At 36.2% G+C, this 17,516-nt stretch overlaps 1 protein-coding gene across 1 annotated transcript in view; it reads right to left on the bottom strand.

Annotated features, from left to right (window-relative positions):
- The window catches only part of tln1 (talin 1), a 1,269,505-nt gene that overhangs the window by 94,460 nt on the left and 1,157,529 nt on the right, over positions 1 to 17,516 (bottom strand). The gene's annotated exons all lie outside the window — the stretch shown is intronic.

Below are 17,516 nucleotides of genomic sequence, written 5' to 3'. Positions count from 1 at the left end.
TAATTCACCACATGTAACTGTTTTTGCCGAAATCATTGCTGCAATCAAAAACCAGTAACGTGTATGATTCAGCATAGCGTGAACTTACCTGATATAACATGAGAAATGCAGACTCCAGCATTTTTAATTAGGTTGTCACTCATTCAGCTTCCTTTTTATGTAGGTTGGTAATTCCTCTATAATGTATAGATACATTTCACTCTTAACGTCTCTCTCTCTCTCTCTCTCTCTCACACACACACACACACACACACACACACACACACACACACACACTTTATTAATATTATACTAATCAATTAACATCATGGCCACACTAATCAATATTATTGTATGTCATTGTAAACATGTTTTTAAGTTAAACTTGTTATTATATGAACTTATAATACTTAATAACTTAATTCTATTTTGCCAATTTGCTTCAATAATAACCAGTTAAAAAGTAGAAATAAAATAAAATAGCCCATTAAACTTTGACTGAAACTTTTAAAAGGGCTACTTTTTACTCATACTTTGAGTAATATTTAAAATGGATACTTTTACTCTACTTGCACTACATTTTTAGGCAAGTAATGGTACTTTTACTTGAGTATGATTTTTCAGTACTCTTTACACCACTGGGGACAGCAGATCAATAAACCCACTACAGCAGGGGTGGCCAACCCTGTTTCTGGAGCGCCACCTTCTTGCAGATTTCAGTTGCTACCCATATCAAACACACCTGAACCAATTAACCAGGACCTAAACACCTCGTGATAATTACAGGCAGGTGTGTTTGATATGGGTTGCAACTGAAATCTGCTGGTTGGTGGCTCTCCAGAAACAGGGTTGGCCACCCCTGCACTACAGTTTGACCTGTTAGACAGCATAATGTAGATTGCAACTATGAAGTTTATTTATAAGGATAGTGTCTATTTTAAATATTTATAAAATCTGAGAGACAGCGCGTCTGCATCCATCAGCCTGTCATCAAGCGGAGCAAAGAAGGTGGACGCTGTCTATCCACAAGATGGCGACTGAGACTAATGAGCTACATCTGATCAAAACAATATAAAATTGGTGAGTGACACATTTCAATCTCTCTTTTTTCATGTTGCAGTGCTGTATTTGTTATTATACCATATAATTGTAGTGTATTGAGTATGAGATGGGACTCAGGAATATTTGTATTTTGTGTTGGCCACTCTTTGTTTAACCCTGAGTTACTTTTTGGTTGGTCATTTGTTTGTTTCTAATGAGTGTCCTGTTTTCGTTAGTGCAGATTAGTTCAGTAAAAAGGAAGAAGAGCGTTTATCATTTTTCCTTATTGCAAACACAACAACAATCTGGTGATTGTGTTGCTTTGGCTTTTTTAGGGATAATTATTGTGATCTCCTGGATGCAACAGAGAAATAGTGGGAAATATCTCTAGACTGAGGGCATTTCATGCAGTTCACCCTTATAATCTTAAAATGTGGACAAAATAACCTATTTTGTCATCGCTTTAGACATTACGCTAGAGAACAGGTGTCAAATCCAATTCCTGGAGGACTGCAGCTCTGCACAGTTAACTTCTACCGTAAACAGACACACCGGATCGAACTAATTAGGCGAGTTTCCACTATGGTGCCTAAAGCGAGCGAGCCAGTCTGGTAAAGATGGCATGCCGTCATTACACTAGTTTTCTGATCGCACACGAGTACATGCGGCAAACAAGTAAATAAATAAGGGAAAGAAAACATCTAGCCTTATAGGCTGGGGTCTTTTTGCTTATGATCGCCCTTATGTTTCCCTTTTAAATGTTAGGCTGTTGCATAAAATAATAAAGTTTTAATTAATAAGTGATTATCTTTGCTGCGTCCTTCTTGATGTTTCAATAATGCATAAAAATCTTTACACCGTATTAAAGACACAGCAGCTAGTAAAGGTTGTCGAGAGTTTTTGTCAAGTTTAAAAGGTGTGTTTGTGCATGATACGTGCGCGTTAGATGCCTGTATGTATGTGAGAGACCGGGCAAAAGAGAGCTCACTTCACAGCTCTGTTGATGCTGCGAGCAGCTTTTTTCTTTTTTTTTTATTTTGGAGATAATACAATATGAATACAACAGAAAGACAAAAAACTTTACAAAGTACGTGTCCACTTGTAGACACAAAACAATAGTGTTATATCTTGATAAAATAGCCTAATTTTTATTTAAATCATTTAAAGAATTACAAATATCGGATTTAATAAAATCACATTAAATAAACCAATATAAAACAAACAAAAGCTAGCTATAACAATGTAGAAATATATAATACATAAATCAAACCAATTTAAAGCCATATATAACTTTTATTTTACAAAGGCCTATCTGAAAAAAGTTATTAGATATTTTCTAAAAACAATAAACACTGAAGGAGGTTTAAAATATTATTTATAAAGTATTTGGATACGATGATATTGATCAAATCGTGCAAACAGAGCATTTTAGGGTGAGTGAAAGCAGAAACTGGGCTACCAGCGACGCTGGTAATGGTAATGCAATTAAAAAATGTGTTCTGTGTCCTCAAACAAGTGTTTATGTTGTTATATGACGTGGTAAAATTTAAAAATGAAATTTTAAATGTAGAACTTTATTAGTAAAAAGCTGCTGAGCGCAACAAAATATAGGCTATATGTTATTACTTGCTCTTATGTGCTGAAATACTTACTGTAACACTCTCCTTTACCTAAGATCACCACATACCATGCAACATCCCTAAATAAAGGGGAATTGCCTATTAAGTGTCATATAGCCTAGGGAAATATTAATATGTTTTAGGTCTCTCCAGAGCATTTGGGCTGAATTTTTGACAGCGTCTATCTAATTGAGGATGTTATAAAATACATTTTCTACCGAGTTATTATCGGAGAATTTTTGTGGTTTTTTATTATGGATGGATGCGCTCACTGCGCTGGGTCCCTCCGTTAGTGGCGAGACCACTTTATGCATGATGCCAACAGTCGGTCGGCGAGTAAATTAATATAATGAATGAGAATACACAGGCCTGTGCGTATAGACATATTATGTAATGCTGTACAGTAACGGGTCATTTTACTCATTACGTGATGATGCAATGGTGTGCTTTATCTCCCTGATTCCCGCTGAAGTGGGCGGGTTGTGTGACGTTTGATTCGGGGGACATTCGGATGGCGGGCACTTCAGATCAATTTGGATGGGCACTTTTTGTCCATGACTTAAAAGGACTTGTTGAGCCCTATGTGTCTCCAGAAACTGGATTTGATACCTGCAAGCTACAGAATCATTCAAATACTAGCTCGAAAGTGACGTTTCTGGCGTCAGCTGCAGATATGAATGAATGGCGGAAGAAAGTAGTTCCTCATACAAAAAGATTTTTAGACTCACCGTTTGATTTTCTTTTTTATATACACGATTATGCCATCGAAATGTTGTATATACGCAGTACCACACTCGAAGCAGTGCGATATGGCTGTATATTGTCACTGGTGGGGACTCACACCGATATACAGCCATATTGCACTGCTATGAGTGTGATATTTCTCATGTCTTTTGATATTTAACTGGCCACATTTTTATAGAAAGTATTTCCCAACAGCAATACAACTCAAATGGAATGGAGTATCTGAATTATAACGCCATGAACAATAGTTTTTTTCCCAATTGCTTTCATTTTCAAAAGTAACCCTCATTTACACACAAATCTAAGAAATGCAAACACAGTGTCTCCCTCTCTCTCTCTCTCTCTCTCTCTCTCTCTCTCTCTCTCTCTCTCTGTGTGTGATGTATGTCTGCTTTAATACATGAAGTTCACAGGGGCAAACTGTGAGTCATACCTGTTTGCTTCCATGGCAACAACAAAAATACTTTGAGTGGCCATTCTCCTTTTCCTGTTGGAGAGGAGAAATTCTTACAGCATCCACTCATGCACATAACGACGAACACATTATGATCAACAACGTTGCATGAGCTATCTATGACTATGAGATAAAATGACAAAATAACTGTTTTTGATTCATTTTAAATGTATTTTAGTATAAGTCTTTGATTCATAATTATGGTGATTTTTTCAGAAAGCAGGCAAACAAATTCCAAAGGATGTCACAAATGTAAAAGGGCCAATAAAGCACCTTTTGAATGCATATATCTGATTTAGAGAGTGTTGTTTGATAATGTGTAAAACACTACAGCAATGATTGCTCACCGTTACATACTTTCTGCACTTCCGTTTCCTATAATCATAGTGAAGAGCACTTCACAAACACCAAAAACTGCTACTCACCAAACAAAGAATAATAACAATGTCCTGCATCTTATTGGTTTTCCTTCAGCCCACTACTGATTCATGGAAACATGTTGTTTACTGTATGTGGTGTATTTAAAATATCAACAGATGTGACATTTTATACACTCTCAGAAAAAGGTCAAAATCTTTTATTTAAATAAAAAAATAGGGGCATATTGTACCGTATTTGTCAATAACAGTACCTTAAAGTGCCCCCTTTTGTACGTTTCTGGATATTAATTTTTATGTTGTGTATGAGACATGTTGGTCAAGGTCTGCAAAAATCAAAGCATCAAACAAACTTAGTTATTGTCTCCCAAAAGAAAGAGCCAGTAAACTGCTTGAAATGAGCAACTAGTGTTTAAAGTCTTACCTCCAGTTCAAACCTACAGTACAGTACAGTACATCTGCATAATGTCTAAATGGTCTTAAATGGCCATAAATGTTTGCTTTGACCGAAAGCTATTTGGCTGGTTTTATCTGGTCAAACAGTAGATTTGGCCCTTCCAGGCTGATTTTAGCCATTTCCAACCATTTCTGTCTTGCTTAAACCAGGCTGTCAAGCTGTCTAATGCCCAACCCCCTCTAATCCAGCCCAAACCAGGCTATTCAGTCAGCTATAACCAGCCAACCAGCTTAAGGGCTGTTCACTCAGGCATTTTTCCATTCCAACATGCTACCTTTCTATGGTTTTTCAATGTAACCACATGCTTGACGAACCATTATGTCTGGTTTCTTTTGAAATGCCATGCCTGTGAGTGATGTGTTTTTAGAAGTCGTGTTAAATTGAAAGATCTTCAACTTTCACACGCAATGCAGGTCATCATGGTCAGCTAATCACAGCAGTGGACCAATCAGAAGAGGTATGAGGTGGGGTAAGCCAAAGTCCTTTTAAGGCAAGTCATTTCACTCAGTGGCCATCTTTGAAATGCCCTTCGGGCGGTATGCTTGGGCATTCTGTTTAAATGGGGGAACATCAAATTCTCCAAAACTGCTTGCCAAGCTTACTATTGAATTTCATAATAGGAATCACCTATAGAATTAAACAACTAAGGTCTCTTTAGTTCCCCTTCGGGAGGGGAACTTCAATGTTATGGAAAACTTTCACTATGGGGATTTTGTCAGAATCCAATCATCTGAATGAGTATAAAAACGGGTCAATGAGGGTTACATTGCGAGTATATCCGCCGCCTTCAGGCTCGCAGACCTCTCACTCCCCAGCACACTCCATCCAAGCTTCAAACGAGAGAAGCGATCCGTCCATCCAAATTGTTGCCCTCTCGCTTGACTGACTAGAAGGGTGCTACGTAGAGGATACTTAGAAGGCCAAGACTTCTAAGCCTCCCCTCCCCTTCTTCCCGGAAGTGCACAGTAGGCTCATGCAGTCTTGGAGGGCACCTTTCTCTGCCCGATCTGCATGCGTCTCCACCCTCACCACCCTTGATAGTGGAGCAGCCAGGGAGTACGAGACGATCCCCCAGATTGAGCGCGCCATTGTGGTCTATTTATGTCCGCGTGGCGCCTCTTCCTGGTGGGGTCAACCTCGTCTCCCGTCCAAGGTGTGAAGGTTATCTGCCGCTCTCGGAGCCAGAGCCAACAGAGACGTGGGCCAGGCGCACGAGGCATGCGGGCACACACCAAGTGACTGTCACTGTGCTGTGTTGCTGCGCCCTCAGCCCTTGGAGGGACCCCTCGCACCTTTGGGCCTGAGTGCCCTTAGGACAGGCATCCATTCATGTCATTGTCTCAACGGATGATTCCAGTACGGGCTGGGGGCCATTTGTTGCAGGCATGATGCTGCGTATCTGTAGATGGGAAACCAACTGCATTGGCATATTTATTGACTTTAGCTATTGGCAGTGTTTCTCGCTCTGCGCCACTTTTTACCGGTGCAACATGCTCTGGTCAGGATGAACTGCACGGCGACGGTAGCTGATATCAACCACATAAGGGGTATACTCTCCTGCTAAATGCCTCAGCTTGCTCGTCATCTGCTCCTCTGGAGTCATTTGCAGCTGAAATCGCTGTGCGCCGTTCATATTTTGGGCGAGCTCAACCGTGCGGCCAATGTGCTCTTACGACAACTTCTAGCCCCAGGAGAATGGAAACTCCACCCCGAGTCTGTCCAGCTGATACGGGTGCGCTTCGGGGAAGCCCAGGTTGACCTGTTTGCTTTACTGGTCAACCTGTTTGCCTGTTTGCTGGTTGCTTTACTGTGCAAGGTCAGGGAGGACGAGGAGCAGGTCTTGCTAGTTGCTCCTTTTTGGCCCAACCAGACCTGGATATCTGAACTCTCCCTCCTTGCGATGCCCCCTCCCTGGCAGATCTGTTTGAGAGAGGACCTCCTCTCTCAGGAACAAGGCAACATCTGGCACCCTCGCCCAGATCTATGAAACCTCCACGTGTGGTCCATAGATGCAGTGAGAAAGACTTAGGCAACCTACCGATGGTAGTGGTTAATAACATCACTTAAGCTAGAGCACCATCTACAAGACATGCCTACGCCCTGCAGTGGAGTCTATTAACTGAGTGGTGCGCTTCTCGCCAACAAAACCCTCGATCTTGCCAGATCAGCATTGTGCTTTTTTCTTTCAGGATAGGTTGTAGCGGAGGCTATCGCCCTCCACACTGAAGGTTTACGTGGCTGCTATTTTCGCTCATCATGACGTGGTGGATGGCAGCACCATGGGAAGGTATAACCTCGTCATACGGTGCGAGGCGAGTGTTTTCACCCTGCCTCCCTCTCTTGCCTTCTTGGGATCTCGCAGTAGTACTTACTCGACTCAGTACTTGACTCAGTATCCTTGAGATTTGTCCCTGAAGACAGCTCTGCTGGTCGCGTTGGCATCGATTATGTGGGTCAGGGACCTGGAGGCATTTTCGGTCAGTGTCACGTGCCTGGATTTCGGCCCGACCTACTCTTTCGTTATCCTAAGACCCCAGCCTGGGTATGTGCCCAAGGTTCCTACCACACCATTTGAGGATCAGGCAGTGAGCCTATAAGCGCTGCGTGTGGAGGAATTTATGTGGACAGCTTCAGATCCTCTGAGCAGCTTTTTGTCTGTTATGGTGGTTAGTGTTGTGGAAAGTTGCGCTGGATCACAACAAACATCTTCTAAGTTTTCAAAAAAGAGGCTGAGGTCTTTGAAGTTTTCAAGTTGAAGCAGTTTATTGTTACAGCAGAGTTGGTCGATCGATCTCTCTACCACCAATGTTCAAAAACCCACAGTTTATATACAGTTTTTTCCCCTAGTCATCATGAGATGTCGTGCAGCATCACACCATTTCCCGGCTCCAATAGTATGCTAGCTTTTTAATTAATGGCTGTATGTTTTTCTGTTTTTACATATATTAAGGTCATATAGCATGTGCTCACAATCATGTGTTTGCACATGATCATGTTGTTTCCATACTTTCTAAATGATTCTCCTTATGTATGCTATTTTGGCGAGGGTTGTTTTTGTCTTCGTCAATACATACATTTGTCTAAATGTATTGCATATGCAGTCTGAATGTTCTTACTTCGTCGCATGACCTGCCATGCCTCAAGGGCGTAAGGCCCTCAATTATAAGGCCCTGTATGTCTGTGTGTTTTCGTCAATTATAAGGCCCTGCATGTCTGTGTGTTTTCCTCTGCATCACTTGAATGTATTTCTATAAGTTTTAACAGTGTATTTTAATAATAATCTATATTTTAATAGTGGCAGATTATATAGTGATTACATAATAAAAGTTCCTCTATATGCATCAGAAATTCTCCTATATTAGCAGAAGGGAAGTGCCTAATCTAAACAGAGGTTGGCCCACTGGATAGTGGATGCAATATCCCTTTCTTATTGGAGCCAGGGTGAGCCGTGTGTCCCCTGGAGAGAGAGCGCAATCCACTTGCTCAATATTTCAAGCGCTGACGGAAGCATCAGACAATCAGATTACTGTATGTAAATACACCAGCTCAGACAGTAGCTGATTGCTGACTAATTTTATTGGTTTACTGACGCTGCTATGGCGGTCGCGTCAGCCCCAACTTTGGACACGCCCTCCGTCATGCGATGACCATAAAGCCCCGTGTGAATGCGGTGTTAGAGCTGAACTTCAGAAATGTACAGTACAGAATTATATTACACACAATAGACCAATCACAAGACTAAGCTATTTGACCATTCAGAGCAGATCAGGCTCTCAGAAAGGCTGGCTTTAGTGAGATCAGGACCTTTGAAAAAACTATTTCAGACACTGAAAATAGTACTGAATGATATTGTATATTAGCAGTAATTTTAGTCTATCATTGTACTGTAAATTCTTACTATGATAATTTTCTGGTAATAAAATATTTTTTTAAAAAGGCAAAGTAATTTTTTTCTAACTGGTCAAAGATGTTTATTCATGATCTAGTTATTTCAGGCCTCTGTACATTTCTTTGCCATGAAAGGAAGATAGATGGAAGATTGTGAGTACCAAACAGATCTCAGGACCCATTTACTGAAAACATCACAGATTTAAAATGTTTCTAGGCCTTTTAGAAATAGGCAGTGTTGTGCAGGATAAACAGTAAATAAACTTTTCTACATTGATTTTGTGCTTGCAGAACCAGCATGACATTAAATAATGGTTTTAGAAAATAAAAAAAACATTGTTCACAATTTGGCAGTCAGTGAGAAATTAATCATTTCAAGGAGCATTAATGCAAGATTAATTAAATAGATCAGATGTGACAGTAAGGATGTTTATAATTTTACAAATGATTTATATTCACATAAATGATGCCCTGGGCACTGTCGCCTCACAGCAAAATGGTTTCTTGTTGGAGTCCCGGCTGGGTCAGTTGGCATTTCTGTGTGGAGTTTGCATGTTCTCCCCGTGTTTGCGTAGGGTTTTCTCTGTGTGCGCTATAGGTGACATGGTTTATATGTGAATTGGATAAGCTAAATTGGCTGTAGTGAATTTGAGAATAAATGGGTGTTTTCCAGTACTATGTTACTGCTGGAAGGTTAACTGCTGTGTAAAACATATGCTGGATCTTCGTTTTGAAGAATCCCCCTTCCACCCCTACTCCTCCTTTCTAGTTGGGTGGCACGGTGGCCCAGTGCTTACCACTGTTGCCTCACAGCAAGAACGTCTCTGTTTCCAGTTTTTACTGAACTAGCTGACGTTTCTCTGTGGAGTTTGCACATTCTCCCCTTGCTCATGTGGGTTTCCCCCAGGTCCCCCGGTTTCCTCCCACCGTCCAAAAACATGAAACCTAAGTTTACTGACTAATCCAAATCGCCACCATAGACATGCTCGTACCAAGTACTTATCTTAAAGAGCAACTACTACCTGCTCTTCAGCCACCATGACAGGGGACTTCTCGAGATCTACTTGAGCTCAAACTCCCCTCTTGCCTTGCAACGGGAGGGAGCCTTGGGCTTGAGGATCTTATGAGCTCAGGGCTCTCTCCTAGGACAGCATGCCATACAAGCTTTATAAACAATCATCAGCTAAGTGAGAACTCTTGAAATGATTTCTGAATAATTTTGTCATACTGAAGACAGGAGTAATAATGCTGAAAATCTAAAGAATAAGTCATATTATAGATAAAACGATATTTAAAATCTCATATATATATATATATATATATATATATATATATATATATATATATATATATATATATATATATATATATATATATATTTATTTACTCCATGAATTATAGTCTTGGGCAGCATAAAGAAAATAATTTCCAAAAACATTAAACTATCTTCAATTAAACTATATATATATATATATATATATATATATATATATATATATATATATATATATATATATATTTATTTATATATATATATATATATTATAAATATACATTATTTACAATAATTTAGAAATAATGGGTTTATCTAAATGTCCATAAAAATGTATCACATGATTGTACCGCATTAAAAAAAAAGAAGTAGCTCAACCAAAAGTATCAGTGATGAGGGAAATGACAGAAGAAACAGCAGTGTAAAATGTTAGTCTCTGAAAGTATATCTGCAAGTTTATGGCTGCTGCTAATTATAACTGTAGCAAATGCATGGTTTGGATTTGGTTGCTAGTAGCAACATGTGTAGGTGGCCACAAATTTATACACTGAAGAAAGACACAAGAGTCTAATTATCAGAAACACAATTGGGCACTTAGATGAAGACCAGCGCTCTGCTTGACTTTGATAATGTGACTGCTGTTGACACGCATTAATCACACATTAAAACTGCCTCCATTTAATGGACAGACTTTAGTATCTAATATATTATTGGAAAATATAGGAGCTTTCATTCATGACACTAGTTGGTTCTGCATAAATGACAATATTAAGCAATCTAGCTGGCACATTGATGTCAAAACAACGTCAAAAAACATGACAACTTTATCTGATGTCAGTTTCCTACCTTGATGTCGAAACAACATCAAATTGACATCTAATACTGATGTCAAAAACACTGTACTGTAATCCATTTTGGACCAATGTTAGATGTTCAATTGATTTGCATATTATTTGATGTCAATTGCCTACCTTGATGTCAAAACAGATGTCAAAAAAGACTGTCCTGTAATCAATTCTTGATGTGTTTTTGTGACCAATATAATAACATGCATGGTAGGGTGTAATTTTGTAAATAAAGCTTTCAGATAAATAAAACTGTTCTATTATATAATGCTTTTTGTGTCATTATTGTGATGGTCAACATGTGGATGTCAAATAGACGTCAAGGTTTTGACATCCAGTTGTTTTATTATATGATGCTTTTTGTGTCATTATTGTGATTGTAAAAAAACATCAATATGTGAATGTCAAATAGACATTGAATTGATTTCCATATTACTTGACATTAATTGCCTAACTTAATGTCAAAACAACATCGAACTGACATCTAAAATTGATGTCGAAGAACAATGGCCTGTAATCAATTTTTGACGTTTTTACACCAATGTTAGATGTCAATTTGATGTTGTTTTGAAATCAAGGCAGTTTGCAGTACATTGTAGTGAATGTCAAATAGACGTCAAGGTTTTGACATCTAAAATAAAATGAGCTTTCAAATGAAACTTGTTCTGATACGTAATGCTTTTGTGTCATTATTTTCATGGTCAAAAGAGCATCAATGTGTGAATGTCAAATAGACGTTTTGACATCCAATTGATTTCCATATTATTTGATGTCAATAGCCTACCTTGATGTCTAAAAAGACGGTCCTGTAATCTATATTTGACAGTTTTTTTGTGACCAATATTAGGTCAATTTGATGTAGTTTCGACATTGAGGTAGTTAACATGCATGGTCAGATGTAATTTTGTAATTGAAGATTTCAGATAAATAAAACTTGTTCTGTTATATAATGCTTTTTGTGTCATTATTGTGATGGTAAAAAGAGCATCAATATGTTAATGTCAAATCCACATCCAATTGATTTCCATATTACTTGACCTCAATTGCCTAACTTATTATCAAAACAACATCAAACTGACATCTAACATTGACGTCAAAGAACAATGGCCTGTAATCAATTGTTGACGTTTTTTGACACCAATGTTAGATGTTGATTTGATGTTGTTTTTATATAAAGGTAGTTTGCAGAATATTTTAGGGATACAAATTCAAGTGTAAATTTGTAATTGAAGCTTTCAAATGAAACTTGTTCTATTACATAATGCTTTTGTGTCATTATTTTGATGGTTCAAAAGAGTATCAATATGTGAATGTCAAATACACGTCAAAGTTTTGACATCCAATGGATTTCCATATTATTTGATGTCAATCGCCTATCTTGATGTCAAAACAGATGTCAAAAAGACTGTCCTGTAGTAAATTTTTGACGTGTTTTTGTGACCAATATAAAGATGTCAATTTGACATAGTTTTGACATTAAGGTAGTTAACATGCATGGTAGGGTGTAATTTTGTAAATGAAGTTTTTAGGTAAATAAAATTTGTTCAATGATATGATGCTTTTTGTGTCATTATTTTGATTGGTCAAAAGAGCATCAATATGTTAATGTCAAATAGACATCCAATTGATTTCCAAATTACTTGACATCAATTGCCTAACTTAATGTCAAAACAACATCAAACTGACATCTAACATTGACGTCAAAGAACAATGGCCTGTCATCAATTTTTGACGTTTTTTGACACTAATGTTGGATGTTAATTTGATGTTGTTTTGATATCAAGGTAGTTTGCAGTAGGGATACAAAATCCAGAGTAAATTTGTAATTGAAGCTTCCAAATGAAACTTGTTCTATTACATAATGCTATTTGTGTTATTATTTTGATTGTCAAAAGGGCATCAATGTGTGAATGTCAAATAGACGTCAAGGTTTTGACATCCAATAGATTTCCATATTATTTGACGTCAAAACAACATCAAACTGACATCTAACATTGATGTCAAAAAACAATGGCCTGTAATCAATTTTTGACATTTTTTACACCAATGTTAGATGTCAATTTGATGTTGTTTTAAAATCAAGGCAGTTTGCAGTAGTGAATGTCAAATAGACGTCAAGGTTTTGACATCTAATCGATTTCCATATTATTTGATGTCGATTGCCTACTTTGATGTCAAAACTACATCAAATTTACATCTAACATTGACGCCAAAGAACAGTCCTATAATCAATTTTTGAGGTGTTTTTAACAGTTTAATAATTATAAATAAAAATAAATCAATTCGATGTGGTTTTGACATCAAGTTAGTTAGAATGCATCTTGTAATTGAAGCTTTTAAAAGAATAAAACTTTTCTTAGTATAATGCTTTTGTCATTATTTTGATGGTCAAAAGACCATAATTGTGTGAAAGTCAAATAGACCTCAAGGTTTTGACATCCAAACAATTTCCATTTTATTTAAAGTCATTCGCCTACCTTAATTTCATAACATCATATTGACATCTAAAATTGGTCAAAAAACACTGTCTTGTAATAAATTTTTGTTGTGTTTTTTGACACCAATGTTAGATGTCAATTTGATGTTGTTTTGACATTAAAGTAGTTTGCAGAACATTGTATGGATAAAAAAAATCAAATGTAAATTTGTAATTGAAGCTTTCAAGTGAATAAAACTTGTCGTATAGAAAATGCTTTTTGTGTCATTATTTTGATGGTCAAACGAACATCTATGTGTGAATGTCAAATAGATGTCAAGGTTTTGACATCCAATTAATTTCCACATTATTTGATTTCGTCAATTGCCTACCTTGATGTAAAATCTACATTAAATTGATGTCAAAAAACATTGTCTTGTAATCAGCTTTTGATGATTTTTGACACCAATGTTAGATGTCAATTTGATGTAGCTTTGACATTAAGATAGTTAACATGCATGGTAGGGTGTGTAAAGAAGCTTTCAGATGAATAAAACTTATAATATAATGCTTTTTGTGTCATTATTTTGATGGTCAAAAGAGCATCTATGTGTGAATGTCAAATAGACGTCACTTTTATCATTAATAGTATTACTTTTATTTTTGCTATCCTTATTATTATTATTACGGTTCTAACCTGTCCTCCTGTTATCTTTTCATTATCATTATTATAAGTATTAATATCATTATCATTATTAAGGTTGCAGTAGTTGTTGTAATAGTATTATTAGTAGTTGTAGTAGTAGTCATTGTAGTAGTATAGATTGTAATTGTGATTATTAAAGTAGTAGTTCCTGTAGCTGTTGATGTCGTTGGTATAGTGGTAGCAGAAGTAGTAAAGGTGTCATTGTAGCATTAGTAGTAGGAGTAGTAGTAGTAGTAGTCGTTGTTGGTGTTGTAGTAGTTGTAGTAGTAGTAGTCATTGTAGTAGTATAGGTTGTAATTGTGATTATTGAAGTAGTAGTTCCTGTAGTAGTTGATGTCGTTGGTATAGTGGTAGCAGTAGTAAAGGTGTCACTGTAGCAGTAGTAGTAGAAGTCGTTGTTGGTGTTGTAGTAGTTGTAGTAGTAGTCATTGTAGTAGCATAGATTGTAATTGTGATTATTGAAGTAGTAGTTCCTGTAGTAGTTGATGTCGTTAGTATAGTGGAAGCAGAAGTAGTAAAGGTCGTTGTAGCAGTAGTAGTCGTTGTTGGTGTAGTAGTACCAGTAGTAGATGTCGTTGATGTAGATGTTGTAGTAGCAGTGATTGCGGTAGTAGTAGTAGTAGTAGTAGTAGTAGTAGTAGACGTTGTTGTATTAGTTGTAGCAGATGCTGTAGTATCAGTAGTGGTAGTCATTGTTGTAGTCGTATCAGTATTAGTAGACATTATAGTAGTAATAGTCGTGGTTGTGGCTGTAGTAGCAGCAGTAGTAGTTGTAATATAAGTAACTTTCTATAGTAATAGTTGGTGCAGTACTTGTAATTTATTATCATTGTCAGTTATTATTACTGTTGTCCTTTCTTTCTTTTTACTGTCATTATTACTATCATACATTACTAAGCATTGCTGTTACTCCCTACCTCTGACTGGTTTCTTTCTATCTGTTTTACTTATATCTGCGATACTTGCTTCATTTACTGACTGTTACTGTTCCTTATGTATGTGCTCTGACCTGTCCACCAAGTTACCTTTACATGCGCACACACACACATGTTTGTTTTTGTGAAAAGTGGGGACATTACATAGGTTTCTATTCATTTTATACTGTCCAAACCATATATTATATTACCCTGTCCCCACCCTACCCCTAAACCCAACCATCACAGGAGAGAGCTTTACTCTCTGAATAAACTTATTCTGTATGATTTATAAGCATTTTGAGGAATGAGGACGTCACCTATGTCCTCATATTTCACCTACTTTTTTGTAATATACCCATGTCATTATAAAGATTTGTGTCCTGATATGTCACAAAACACGTACACACACACACACACACACACAGACCTACTGTAACAGTACCTGACTCTATTGTTTTTGTTGTTGTTTTGTTATTGTTTTTTGTTGATGTTTCTTTGTATTTGTATGATCCCAATTCATGTACCTTTTTGCATATTCTAATTTAAAAAAAATAGACGTCAACTTTATGACATCCAATCGACTTGCATATTTGATGTCATTTTGGAGTGGAAAGCTAATATTATAAAATCTCAGTAATTACATTGAAATATATTTTTTTTGTGTACATTAGTACATACATTTTATTTCATTCATATAACTGATTGAAGTTTCCTTAAGCCACTAATAGCTCTTTACCTAAACAGGACTGTGTGTCCAGACATTCAGCGACTGTCCAACGCACGCATGTGAAAACCCACACAGATGTCCTTCTGTCCATCATCTCCTTCTCCCTCCTCGACTGCGTCTCCATCATCTGAAGAGCATCTCTGCAATCTGGTTTCCAAGCAACTGTTTCCAATCAGCAGAGCCTGCATAAAACACTCACTCACTCACTCACTCACTCACGCATTTAAAGAAGGAGCCGAGCTGTTCTGACCACATCAGCTGAGGTTATGTCTAATTTCATTTCAGTTTTTTGATTTATGTTTTTAGAGAGGCTCTTCAGGATCCGTCTGCGAGGCTGAAGGGCTTTTTAAAGTTGAAAGTAGATGAGATCTCACTTGAGCTGAACAATTCTTCTGCTTTTGTACCTTTAGTTCAACATGTTTTGTTTTATGTTAATTCGTCTTTATGACAAATATTTTAGAAGTAATAGTTAATTCAGTGCTGGACAAAGAAAATCAATCAAGCACTTTTAAAGTATTACTTCTAGTGTTATTTCTATGTAGTTTAAAGGTAAGAATGACTATTTGGTGAATATGTATCCACAATTTGACCACTGACCTACAACTAGGCCCTAATTACCCTAACTTGCCTAACCTAGTTAAGCCTTTAAATGTCACTTTAAGCTGTATAGAAGTGTCTTGAAAAATGTAAAAGATAAAAATAAATCAGTTATTAGAAATTAATTATTAAAACCTATGTTAAGAAATGTGTTTAAAAAAATCTCTGTTAAACAGAAATTGTGGGAAAAATAAACAGGAGGGCTAATAATTCAGACGGGCTAATAATTCAGACTTCAACTGTATGTATATGTAATACACATACATAAAAACACACAGACTCACAAAAAAAAAACGTACTTATTTAATATATTGTATAATGCTCAGAGTACACCTCACAAATCTCTCATTTTAAAAATAATATTTACTACAGGATTCTTTACAATATTGTATTTGTGTATATACATTAGATTAGGCAATGCAAGACAAGTTTTTTTGTATATGTATCTATATATAATTGGAAGTATGTGGTTTCGGGGCAGCCTAAGTCTGTAGGCTTCACAACCATAGGGAGGATGGCTGACTTGATAGTTGTCCAAAAGACGACCGTTGACACTTTGCACAAGGAGTGCAAAACAAAAAAAGTTATTGGAAAAGAGGCTGGCTGTATTGATAGAAGTAATATGAAATTTTTCTGAAAGACTGAGTGTGGGGTATTTATTATTATCATCAAAATTCAAAAAAAAAAAAAAACATTAGAATTTTTTTTAAAATAGATTTAGTGAAATCAACTTTTTGAAGATATTTTAATTATATGACCAGCACTAAATAAAAATATTAAAAAAATTAAGAGCAAAAATTGATAGAAACCAAAAAAATACAATTATTTAAAAAGTATACAATTTAGTTGAAATGTTGTAACTTTTTAAAGCAACTTTTACATGAATTTAGATGTATTATCTTTCTATTTCTAAAGATGTTCAGTGACTAAAATATTATTTCAATAAATATATCTGTATACTTAAATCTGTTTTGCTCAAATGCACCAAAATATATTCCCTATATTCACTGAGAAATAGGCAAAAATATAATTTTTTTTGGATGTACTCATTTATGCTGGGTACTGTAAAACTTATATCACATGTATATTGTTTATGTCTTAATATATATAAACAGGTCAAACAAATAAATGCATGTGTGTATAAATTAAACATACACAGCACATGCACAAGTACTGTCAAAAACAAACTTTTATTTCGGGTGCGATTAATCATGCTTAATCATTGCCCAGCATAGTAGACTAAATACGTATAAATAAATTATATATATATATATATATATATATATATATATATATATATATATATATGTATTACCATGAGTAATTTTGTAATTTATTTTATAAAGCAGTGTATTAAAAAAAGTATAATGAATTTATTACTATAAAAACATAAACAATTCCATTAATAACACAATGGAATTCAATGCTGAATAGGCTGCTCCTTCATCTTGATTTGCTCTGCGATGTCTTGATACG

This window comes from Danio rerio, chromosome 10 (assembly GCF_052040795.2).
Source record: "Danio rerio strain M-AB ecotype USA chromosome 10, GRCz13ab, whole genome shotgun sequence".
Classification (NCBI taxonomy): domain Eukaryota; kingdom Metazoa; phylum Chordata; class Actinopteri; order Cypriniformes; family Danionidae; genus Danio; species Danio rerio.
This window is presented reverse-complemented; position numbering and strand designations above follow the sequence as displayed.